General features: G+C 43.3%; 1 long non-coding RNA gene across 6 annotated transcripts in view; it reads right to left on the minus strand.

Moving 5' to 3' along the window:
• The window catches only part of LOC142870070 (uncharacterized), a 52479-nt gene that overhangs the window by 14510 nt on the left and 25099 nt on the right, over positions 1 to 12870 (minus strand). For 2 of the 6 annotated variants that reach the window (XR_012918618.1, XR_012918617.1), the window contains exon 2: positions 10586 to 10671. The exons of 3 other annotated variants lie outside the window; for them this stretch is intronic. This is a non-coding gene — a long non-coding RNA (uncharacterized LOC142870070). Of the gene's footprint in view, positions 1 to 2268; positions 2337 to 10585; positions 10672 to 12870 lie in introns of all 6 variants that reach the window. One more of the 6 variants, XR_012918620.1, reaches the window with a different exon arrangement.

The following is a 12870-nucleotide window of genomic DNA, read 5'->3' on the forward strand; positions in this document are numbered from 1 at the left end:
CACAAATCAAACAAAAGAATTTCACATCCCTTTGGATGTTCCATACACAACAAATTAGTAGGATTTTATTGTGAAGGATGTTCTGTTTTTACAGGGATTCATTAAATTATTGAGTAAAGGGGCATAGAAACATATTTCTCGAGTGTTTCTTGTGTGCCAGATATTTTAATTCCTCTGTTTTAATCCCCACTGATATATTATGAGGTAGATGGTATTCCCCCACCTTTTAAAGATGCTAAAATGGGCTTTGGAGAGATCCTACAAATTGTCTACTCCACAGGCCCAAGTGCAAAGCACAGTCTGGAATGCAGACCTACCCATCCCCAAGGCCTGTTTGTCTCTCTGCCTAACACTAACTCCCAAGTGTCTGCTGATTTCAAATGCCAAGTTCACATCATGTGGCAACTGCCATTTTTCTAAAGGGCTAGAACTCACGGATTGTGGGTTCCTTCAATTCAAGCTCAGACAACGGACAAGGAATACTATTAATATATTCCAAATGCTGATAACTAAATTGCAAATGAATTGCTTTGCTCCAAAATCTTACCAGTGGGATCCTGCCAGGATATGCAAAATTGAAGGTGGTTAGAGATCTACACTCTCTAGTCTGAGCGCCACATGTATGTCCCAAAATGCTGACATACCTAAGTGAATCTCTGACAATAAGAGATGATTCCAGTGATCACAGTAGACTCCCTCAGAAACAAGTCTAAGGAGAAGGCTAGGCCAAGACTCCAGGATGACAGGACCTAGATGCTAATCTGTGGACAAGTAGCATGTCCAAAATCATCACAGCCACAAAATTTTAAGTGTTAGGACAGGGGCAGAAAGCCAGAACTTCCACTGATCTTCTTTGGTCCCTACCCCAAGCTCAGGACATCGGAGCCCCAGTTAAGACTAGGATGTGGATCACAGAGTGAGATTGGGGGGTTGAGTCTCCTGTGGTCTACCTGGTGAGCAGACACGAACATGGCTGCCCCAACGTGGTAATGGGGAGTCAGTCACGGCCAAGCATAAGTTCCTTCCTGCTCATCACAAACTCCTACAACAGCATCTCTGTGGCCACTAGAAGGAGCCTCAGCAATTCTGAGTGTGACCACTTTGGCCACCATTGGCCTCTGGCTCACCGGAAGCTCGCCAGAACAGCGGTACACATTCCAGGGACCTTGCCAAGTCTTTTTTTCTTTTTTCCAAGGCTCCATTTGCTTATTTGCAGAGTGAAGACATTATGAATACCTGCCCGACCTAGCGCACCTCGTGATGAGAGAGGAGACAGGATCCTGTTTGTGAAAGCACAGGAGACCACCTCTCATGAACCTTTCCTCCAACTTCAGGCACGTTGCTAAACATCACACTACTCTCACCACTGTCACTGGGTCTTTCAGCACAAATAAATCTAAACGGGAGTGACTTTTTATGTAATAGAAGTCAAAACCAAAGTTTAAAAAAAAAATCAAATAGGCTAGGCACAGTGGCTTAATCCTAGTGCCTGTAATCCTAGCACTCTGGGAGGCTGAGGCAGGGGGATGCCCTGAGTTCAGGAGTTCAAGACCAGCCCCAGCAAGAGGGAGACCCCCATCTCTACTAAAAATACAAAAATTAGCGGAGCATGGTGGCCTGCACCTGTAGTCTCAGCTACTCCAGAGGCTGAGGCAGGAGGATCACCTGAGCCCTCGAGTTTAAGGTTGCAGTGAGCTATGATGAGGCCACTGCACTCTATCCAGGATAACAGAGTGAGACTCTGTATCAAAAAAATTAAAAATAATAAAAAATAAAATGGAATGTTTCTCAACGTGCAACATCAGTCTTCTGTATTTGTTTTGCGCTCATTTGGCAACTTTTTTATCACACGCTGAGTTCTGTTGGATTTCTAAGCACATTTCCTAGGCTTCGCACTTGAGCCACGCAGGTGGCCAGGCCCACCGCTCTCACCTGGCATGGACCCAGTAGCTCGGGTCGCTGCTCTGCAGACAACAGCCACGCTCAGGACCCACCTCCGGGTCTCCTTCGGGTCACCCGATCTTCACAGGCCCACCCCTCTTCATTCCTGACTCGTGCTGGGTTCCTTCGGAGCCGTCATTACCACGTGTGACGACACCCACTGTTGGTTTGGGTCCTCCTGTACCATCTATCTCCCCAACTTCACTGTCACCTCCAGGAGAGCAGAAGTCACCTCAGCTTTGTCTCCCCGCTTGGTCCCCAGGCCCCCAACATAGTGCATGGCATATGAATGACACAGGACACAGGATTTGCCTTAAAGCAGCTCACCTGATGTCAAACAGCATAAAACCCCAGTCAGGTACTTTGTTTCATCCCCTGCAAGGGCGGCCCTTAAACTAAAGGAGAAGAAAGTTATTTTTCCCCTCCTCCGCCAAGCTCAAGTTCTCCCCCTCCCCCGCCACGAATCGGTGCCTCCTCCCTGCAAGGCAGCCACGCCCACCTCACAGGGAAGGAAGGCCCCTGTGCACTCCCAGCCGCAGAATGTCCTTCCTGTTGTTCAGGGTACTGCCTGCCAAAGAGGTGCAGTGTCCCCTTGTCACCTAAGTATCCTCTTATCTAACTGTGAGCTGGCGATGGGCCTGGTGCCCTAAGAGGCCCAAGTGTGACTCTCAGGTGCACCCTGGGACTCTCCTGCCAGAGTTAGCACTGGCTCCGGTGACAGCCCAGAACGTTAGCTCCGGTTACCTCATGAATTCCCCACCCTGTGCTGCCGGGTGGAGGATGGCAAGCAACACTTACAGCATATTCTGCATCTTTTTTATTCTTTAAAGTATTGTCTTTATTTTCAAACTAGAGAAGTAATACATACTTATTGGAACAAGTGAAACAATACTTTAAAAAGTGAATAAAAGCAAATAAAATTCTTTCTCCCTATCCCACCTCATTACCACTTATTTGAGATTCCCAAGGGCATGCAAGGATATGCACATATCCATATATAATATAGAGAGATGGAATAAAAATACATATATAATATATAGCATATACATTACACATTCTATATATATATTAATACTTTATATATCATTTTACGTGAGTGGGCTCATATCCACGCTGGGGGAATTTAGTGCAGCATTTGGTCTTTATCTAGCTATTAGATGTTTTGCCTTTCCCAGATGTGGCTACTCCAAGGACTCCCTGGAAAACACGGATGTGCTCTGGTGGTCTTGGGACCACTCTTGTCTCCAGTGGTGCTCAGTTTCCCTTTCAGTTCTTGAACACCCCTGCTGCCTTGGTAGCACTGGAATTCTGGGGAGTCTTCAGAGAAGTAGCAATTCTGTTTTTTCCCCTTCTCAGCCGGTGGGTTGCCTGTCCACCCCCTGTCAGTTTCTGGTTTCCTATACTCCCCTGGCCAGTCTCGATCCCTTCTTTTTCTAATTGGCTCTCATTTCCAGCTGCCAGCCCCAGTATTGTCTCTGACCTTGTTTATTTCCAGTGACCTTCCCAAGGGCCCCTTTCCCTTCCTCCCCAGGTGTCTCTTCCTATTTCTCCTCCAGCGAAGCTTACCCAAGCCCTCACTTAGTACCCCTTACTCAGCCCACTTGTCTGCAGTGACCCTGTCTCCTGACCTTCCCCCTACCAGGTCACACATTTGATCAGCACATTTGTGTACTGCTTTGTAAGCTTCAAATAGAGTACTTTAACAAATTCTTTCAACAGTCATCCGAAACAGAAAGGGATGAGTATATATGTCTTAAAAGTATATATGTCTTAAAAGACAAAGTATATATGCAAAGTATATATGTCTTAAAAGATATTAACTAGAAATTTGCAAAAAAAGATATGAAAATGACCAGATTTTAAAAATTATTTCACTATTAGCAAAAGAAACACAAAATGTAAGAACACTGATATACTTCTTGCCTGTGAAATTAGCAAATATTTAAAAGAATGATAATATTCACTATTTAGCAAAGGAAGACCATGGTGGTACATTAGATTTTTGCAGGTGGGAGTGCAAATTGGTAAAATCTCTCTGATCAATACCTTTCCAACACGAATTAGAAAACCACAGAACTGTGTAATTCCTCTTGTAGGAATTTATCCCAAAGAAAAAACAAAGCTACACAGAACATTTTAGCTACAAGGATATTTTAATACTCAACTGAATAAGTTGAAGTACAGTCTTGAAATGAAATGATCTGAAAAAATTAAAAATGATAATGTAGAGGAATATATATCATACAAAGCTTTTTGATATAATAAGTAAAACTATTATACAATAATACACACTATCAGAGTCCCATATATGTGATAGGTACACATAGAGGTATAGATATCATGCACCCCCAAATGGCAAGAAAGATTATCTAGATGGGATGGCATTATGGGTGATTTTTTATTTTCTGCATTTCTGTTCATCTCTATTTTCTAAGCTATTTTCAATAACCACATATACTTTTGTAAAGAGGAAAACAAGAAAACAATAACATTAAAAACTGCCTTTGTCTAAATGGAAGCAGTTGTACATTCGATTGTTTTGTCCACTAACTCACTCATTCAACAAATATTTATTGAACTCCTCCCATATACAAAGCACTCTGCTAGGTGATAAGGGTTCAGTGGTCAAAGTTAAAAAAAACAAAAACAAAAAAACTGGCTTCTCCCCTGGAGAAGGTACTGTTGGTAAATGGGAGAAAGCCAATCGGATTTGCTGGTTTCAACAAGTAAATGCCACCAGGCCCGGCTGGAGTTCGTTGGGCATTATTCTTCCCTAAATTCAAGAAATGGTCTCAGAGACTATCCATGCAGCCAGTCATGCTTGGGTGAGATTTGCCCTTAGAACTGGACCTAAAACTGGACCTAAAAAAGTGGTTTCTCAGAAACCACTTGGGAGTGGAAAATAGAGAGAAGGTATGAGAGGGAGAATCACCCTCACTTCGAGTGCTCTCAGCTGCTGTGTCTCCTGCCAGCTGGACACAAAACGCCCAGCATGGGAGAAATGGGCCCATGGGTTGCACAACTAGATACATTAATCAGAAGGCCCCAAATGATCCATGTTTTAGAGAAGTGACTAGTGAAAATTCAACAAAATTCTGCTAAAGTCTCCCTCTGAATCTGCATCTTTGAATAAGCATTCAGCCTCCTACTGTTAATAGAAGGCAGTCCCCTTTAACTGGAAGGATTGGAACCTCCCACACACATCAATCAATTTTCCCAGCAAGGAAGCCACCCCCAGGAAGTGTGGCACTTGGCACAGTCTGCAAGTAGTTCTTGCAGCCTCTAGGGTACCATTTTGTTACCCCATGGGATCATTGTCATATTCCAAATTAAATCAAGGCATCTGCTTTGAGTTGTTTTTCCCATAAATGGTCAAAAATTTGTATTGATTCTTCCCCAGAAGGCCACTTGTGACCAGTGTCCATTTGGAGACCTAGCTGAGGTTCGAGGGGGACCACAATAAAGTGAACCAGCCCTCTTGGGGAATGAACCTATGACCTCATTAGCAAGGGTTCTAATCAAGTGAGCCACTAGGCACATACCTCATTTAAGGCACTGAGGCAGTAATTTGCTAAATGTTAATTCTTAGATTAACTACAGATGAGTAGAGTTCCTAGGGGGGAAAAATGAGAGAGATTTGTTAATTCTTGAAGGGAAATTTAGGTCATCAGTTTTTTATTCATTTTGCTAATTTTAAGATACAATTCCAGAATCTTAAGATGATGACCATCAGGGTCTATGCCTCCATATTTTTTTTTAAATCAATAACCTGATCAGGAGAGTTTCATAGAAAAGGCAAATGGTGTCATTTCTGCACCTGCAAATGCTGCACAATGATTTTTGTATAGATTCCTCTGAAGTTTCTATTTCTCAGGCAAAATACAGGTGACAAAATGAAGAAAGGGCTTCATACCTGAGTCAGAGATGGTCCTCCCAGAGGAGGAAGGGCTGGACCCCGTTACCACCTAAGTCCTGTGGACGGAAGGGGAGCCACAACCTGCAAACCTGTCTCAAGGCAGGTGGGATCCCAAACCACCCATTCTCTTACCTTATCCCCCAGCCAGTTCCTGAGAAGCCAGTTTTACAAACAGCAAATATGGTTTGGAACAAAGCTTTGACACTGCCTTGGTATCCTGTGCTCATATTACGTTACTATGAATATTCCACTGACTTTTCAACTCCCAAGAAAAGTTTCCGTTCCGAGGCTACATTAAACATTCAGACCATTTCAACTTCAGTTGCTCCCACCCTGACAGCGATCTTTGAAACTGATATGGCCCTGAAAGAAGCCAGAATAACTTTTTAAAAATATTAATAATAATGGGCTAGGTTCCCAGTCTTTGTAATCTTGTGGAAGAACCTCTGTGAGAAAGCACTCTGGGAATTGAATTGAGTGTGTGCCCACGCTAGCTTTTCCATGGAAAGCCTGCTTGAAAATGCATGGTTTGCTTTGCAGGACCATTTCTGCCAAGTGGAAGAGAATGGGAATCTAGCCTTGCATTTGCATTTGTCACCTTTCATCTCAGAAGCTTTAAGACCACAATTAAATCCCCAGACTGTAGCGCATCGTAAGAGAGGCCCCATATTTGGTGGTAAGACTCAGCCTGGCTTCTCAGGAGCACCCCAGTTCTACAATTGCCAGCATGGAGCACATGGAAAAGTTAGGTAACCTATCTGAGTTGTCAATTTCCCCACCAGTGAAATGATGGTAATTATAATTACAGCATATGGTTGCTGTCTCCACACAAAGTCATGGGCATAAAATTTTTTAAGTCATTGCCTAGAACATAGTACTTAGTAAGCACTCATTAAAACTCACCTATTTCTGTAGCTACTATCTCCCTCCTGAGCAAATATGGCTGTCTCAGTGTAACAGGTTGCATTCCAAATATGCCTTCCTTTATAAACTCAAACTAAAAATTAAATAGGTACTATAGTTGCACATCCATGCAGAAGATATTGAAGATTAAACTGAACACAAGCAAACTTAAACAGTATGCTCTGATGCAAGTAGCTAAGAGGCAGCAGCCTAAATGAAAACAACTAGCTAGCCCTGATTTCTAAATACTGCCCTTAAAGATGTTTTCTTACAAAATGCATTATAACATGGCATAAGTAACTTTCCAAACTAGTATGACCAAAATATATGATCTTAAAATGATAATGCTCTACAATTGCACCCAACAGAGCTCCTCCAATCTGTCTCTCCCCCAAGGAGAAATTGTCTCCCATGAAACTTAGGAACCAAGGGCCACATATCAGGAAATGTGCAGCGGGCAAGCAAGAGAAGCTTCATCTGTATTTATAGCTGCTCCCCATCGCTCGCATCACCACCTGAGCTCTGCCCCCACCTCCATCCGTGGAAAAATTGTCTTCCATGAAAACAGTTCCCAGTGCCAAAAAAGTTGGGGGACCACTACTCTATAACATGCCCAATTTTTACCCAACCTAAAGATTCATAGGAATTTCAAATTCTGAATGTAGAAAAATAATCTTCACCAATTCAAATACTCAAACTAAGTACATTTTTACCTGAAAATACAATCTGAGGCAACCCCATTTTACAGTCAAGGAATACTTATAGCATTTAGTAAGTTACAATTTCAAACTTCTACTCAAGTTCAAGTTGACAATTAGGAACTAAAGAAATAGAAACTAAACTATTGAATAGTATCTATCTCGCGGGTATGGGATCAACTGCTATTTTGATCTCCAGTAGGGACTACTATTAGTTCAATAAAATAAATATTTTGAATTTCCTGGATGCAGTTCTTCAAGCCGTGCCAATGCACTTATCTATGGCCAACTTAAAGGGTTGGGTTAAACAGCACCCACTTACTTAAAGGACATTTGATTTTCTCATGAAATGAAGGAGAAGATATGAATGCGCATTGTTACAATGCACTGAGCCCTTAATCACTTCCAGTTCTGATTCATCAGAAACGTAGTACTCTTGAAGCTTGGTGGTTTTTTTTGTTTTTTGTTTTTTTGGTCACTAAATATTGTCTTTCATTTTGAGATATTTATTCCTTGCCAGGAAATGATACTGTATTTTTCTCCTAATGATGAAGGATGAAAGATGGAGAGAATTCCATTTGGTGATTATTGGACCACAGAGAAGTAAACCGATTCAGAAAACAAATCCCCAAAAGAAAAAGTGTGTTATGTGAGGTGGAAGCATGGGATTCTTGGCAAATATTCAATTGGAACCAGTATTGGTAATTTAATAACATCCTTGTTTTATTAATATTTGAAAGGGAAGGGTAAAGCTCTGAGGCTTTAGCCTTGGGCCAGAATCTCTCCATTCTCTACTGCTACCCCTGCCTGCTAGGGTGTTTAAAGACACCAATGCCTGCCAAGAGCTTGACCCAAGTCCGAGCCATGATGTACTCTGGGGAGCTTAAGTTTGAGAAGAGGACATCCTCAGCTCAGGTGGAAGGTGGTGTCCACAGCCTCCATTCGTATGAGAAGCGGCTTTTCTAAAAAGGTATCCAGCACATCCCCTCAGTTTTTCAATAAAAGTTTAAAAAAAGAAAAAGAAAAAAAAAAAAAAAGACACCAATGCCTGGGAGCCTTGCAAAGGGTTGTTAAAACTGCACAGGCTATGGGCAGGGGTCCAAGACCCTATCCCTTCTCACACACACTAGAGGACACAACACAACCTTGATCTCTACAGCTCAGTGAGCAATGGGAGTCCCCTCCAGTGCCCATTCTGAACACTATTCCCAGACGCCTAGAGCATCACTTTCAACTCAGAACAGACAGGTGAGTTTGTGAAGTGAGATATGCCAGTTGAGATGGTTCTGCCAAATCTTGCTGATTTGGTAAATATGTCACCCTACTTTGGACTGGTCCCTCTAGCTTCCTCCTGCTGGTTGCTAAACAGAATTTGGGAAAATAGCCTTACCTTTGGAAATCCTGGCCACATCTTTACACCTTAAAGGGGTATCCCTGAGTGGTACAAATAGGAAAGGAGTTAGAAGTGAGTGCTGTAGTAACACACACCCCCTTGCTGGGACCTGCAGGTTAGGGCATGTATCATTTTTGAGCTTTGGGTTCTCTTTTAAGTTTAAAGGAGGCAAGAAGAATATTGAAAGAAACAAAAGACAGAGAGAAAGAAAAGTTTAGCCTAAACCCAATCCCCAAGACAATTCTGACTTGACAATTTCCTTCCATAGATCTTTTTAATTTCCAGATTATACAATGTAGAGAAAAACAAACTTAATTGCTAAAAATCTTGCTCAGTTATATAGTTCCCATGTTGGTCTGAAAAGAAAACATTACATGAGTCACACAAGTGTGTGACAGATGCTGGCACTAGTGGGGCTGGTAGTAATGGTGGTGATAGTAGTGGTGGTGGTGGTGATGATGGTGGTGGTGGTGATGATGAGGGTGATGGCAGAGATGGTGGTGGCAGTGGGAATGTGCTGATGGTGATGATGATGATGGTGGTAGTGGTGGTGATGGTGGTGGTGGTGATAGTAGTGATGGTGGTGGCAGTTGTGGTGGTGATGGTGATGGTGGTAGTGATGGTGATGATGGTAGTGATATTGATAATGGTGGTGGTGGTGGTGGTGGTGATGATGGCAGTGGTGGTGACAGTAGTGATGGTGGTGGCAGTTGTGGTGGTGGTGGTGATGGTGATGGTGGTAGTGATATTGATGATGGTGGGTGGTGATGTGATGGTGATGATGGTGATGGTGGTGATGAGATGGTGATGGTGATGGTAGTCATGGTGGTGGTGGTGATGTGATGGTGATGGTGGTGGTGCTGGTGATGCAATGGTGATAATGGTGGTGCTGGTGATGTGATGGTGATGATGGTGGTGCTGGTGATGTGATGGTGATAATGGTGACGGTGGTGATGTCATGGTGATAATGGTGATGGTGGTGATGCGATGGTATGGTGGTGGTAGTGATGTGATGGTGATAATGGTGATGGTGGTGATGCAATGGTGATGGTGGTGGTGATGTGATGGTGATGATGGTGATGGTGGTGGTGGTGATGGTGATGATGGTGATGGTGGTGATATGATGGTGATGATGGTGATGGTGGTGGTGGTGATGGTGATGATGGTGATGGTGGTGATGTGATGGTGATGATGGCAGTGGTGGTGATGTGATGCTGATAACGGTGATGGTGGTGATGTGATGGTGATGATGGTGGTGGTGGTGATGCGATGGTGATGATGGTGGTGGTGGTGATGTGATGGTGATGATGGTGGTGGTGGTGATGCGATGGTGATGATGGTGGTGGTGGTGATGTGATGCTGATGATGGTGGTGGTGGTGATGCGATGGTGATGATGGTGATGGTGGTGATGTGATGGTGGTGATGGTGATGGTGGTTATGTGATGGTGATGGTGGTGGTGGTGGTGGTGATGGTGATGATGATGATGGTGAGTGGTGATGTGATGGTGATGATGGTGGATGGTGATGTGATGGTGATGATGGTAATGGTGGTGATGCGACGGTGATGATGGTGATGGTGGTGATGCGATGGTGATGGTGGTGGTGGTGATGGTGATGGTAGTCATGGTGGTGGTAGTTATGGTGGTGACAGTGGTGATTACACTCAAATCCAAAAATATAAGTTAAACATTTTAACTTATATATTAGAGACTTGAGAAATCTACTCTACTGACCTTCTCTAGTCTTAATTCCTTAATTCCATCAAATGTCGATTAATCTGATCACAATTGTTGTTCTTTGATGAAGACTTGAAAGTACACTTAAAAGAAAGAAAAAAATGAAGTAAAAGCAACTGCTTAAGGGATATACTTCTCTTCATTGGGTGAGTTTTTATGCTTCATTATTTTCATCACAGTCATTGTCACTAAAAGCATTTCAAAGTACCAAGAGTCCTTGAGAGGCTGCTGTTTCAATGCGGGAGTTTCAATTCATTGAGACTCTTGTAGAGCTATGAGACAATACTCTTCTACCAATGTAGAATTGCCTGGGATAGAGAAATTCACACTGATGGCACTAATCACCATACACAGAGAAATCCCTTCCTTGTGTGGTTGTTCAACGGATGGCGGCATAGTCATAAGGCAGTTCACTAATATTTCTCTTCTCTTCCCTCTAGGCTCAGGGTAGGATTGAATGTCCCCAGCTGCTCTGAAGGTAGGCATGGTCAAATGACTTTCTTTGGCCAATGAAACATGAGCAGTAATGACAAGTATCACTGCTGGACAGAAGTTTGCAAGCCAGGGCAAGATTCACCATATTCCCTCCCTCCTATGGAGACTATGGAAGCAGGTGGAGGGGGGAGCCTGGGTCCCCAAGTGTCCATGACAGACACTCCTGACACCCCAACCCCGACAACAGACATGCAGTGAAAGCAAGAAAGAAACTCTCATTGTTTGAAGCCACTGAGATTTTGGTGGTTATTTCCTAACACAGAATAACCCACCCTATCCTAGCAGATAAAGATGCCAAAAAGCCAAAACAAGGGAGTGTAAAGTCACCGGTGGTCCCAGAAGGAATCTACGTATCTCCCAGAATAAACCAAACTCTCAAGGCTAACTCTCAACCACTAACTCTGAGACATTTAATTGCTCTCTAGTGAAGGTTTATTCTAGACAAAAGGTGTCTAGGAGGGGAGTACCCCATGACCTGCACGCAACTGAAAGTCACTCTGGCTCACAAAAGCCATATGATAATTTGGAGCCCTCTTTTGGCTGAATTTTGTTTCAGACAACAAACCACCTTCTTACTACCATCCAGGCAGACAGGCACAGCTCTCCTTATCATTTTCAGAACTATGCACTGAAAGACTGCACCGCTCGAGGGATAAGCCTCCTTAAGGAACTCTACTTTTAAGAAAACCAAATCCCATAAAAGTTAGTATATTTCCACATTCAAAGTGGGGCAGCAAATGTGAAAAGCCCATCTGTGCCTACCCTCCCCTCCACCCCACAAACTCTACCACCACCCAGAGCTGTAGCCGGGCATGAAAAATCTAACACATGCAAAGTACAGAGGCTCTTTGAAAATTTGGCCCACTGCGTCTTCTATGTGAGTTGCAGTCTTACAGAGGCTTGCCAAAAACAACAAAGAGGAAAGAAAAGGAAAGGTTTTCTTTTCTCTGAACTTGGGAATGAAACATAAAACTCCTCTTTTCTACAAGGCTGAATGGCTCCAATTTTCCACACTCAGGATGATCTCTTACTAGCCATTACTTTCATAATATCTAAGTGGCTTTTTAGTGGGCATTTATTTCCTCCCAAATGAATCAAGTGGCTACAGTGGCTCACAGAGATGTCCCAGTTCCCTACTGAGAAGGCTGGGGGCCCTCAGACATCCTAAGGGTCATTGTGAAGATAAAACGAAGTGGACGATATGAGTGGGCTTTCAAACACTGAAAACGTTATATTAATGGCATTATTTCTACTGTTCCTAGTTTCTACTGCATCCACCGTGTCTATTGTGTTTAACTTGGACAGTTGTGGGGGTTTTTTTTGTTGTTTTTTTTTTGAGACAGAGTCTCACTTTGTTGCCCAGGCTAGAGTGAGTGCCATGGCGTCAGCCTAGCTCACAGCAACCTCAATCTCCTGGCTCAAGCAATCCTTCTACCTCAGCCTCCCAAGTAGCTGGGACTACAGGCATGCGCCACCAGCCTGGCTAATTTTATATATATATATTAGTTGACCAGTTAATTTCTTTCTATTTATAGTAGAGACGGGGTCTCGCTCTTGCTCAAGCTGGTTTCAAACTCCTGACCTCGAGCAATCCACCCACCTCGGCCTCCCAGAGTGCTAGGATTATAGGCTTGAGCCACCGCGCCCAGCCTAACTTGGACAGTTTTACGTTTTCTGAAGTCTCTACCTAGGTAAGAACATACAGAATTAACACTTTCTGGAATTACTCCAAGTACAAAATCCCCACAACCTTCTATAAGGTGGGAATAAATAAGTCCAAGAATACA

Source organism: Microcebus murinus, chromosome 3 (assembly GCF_040939455.1).
Source record: "Microcebus murinus isolate Inina chromosome 3, M.murinus_Inina_mat1.0, whole genome shotgun sequence".
Classification (NCBI taxonomy): Eukaryota; Metazoa; Chordata; class Mammalia; order Primates; family Cheirogaleidae; genus Microcebus; species Microcebus murinus.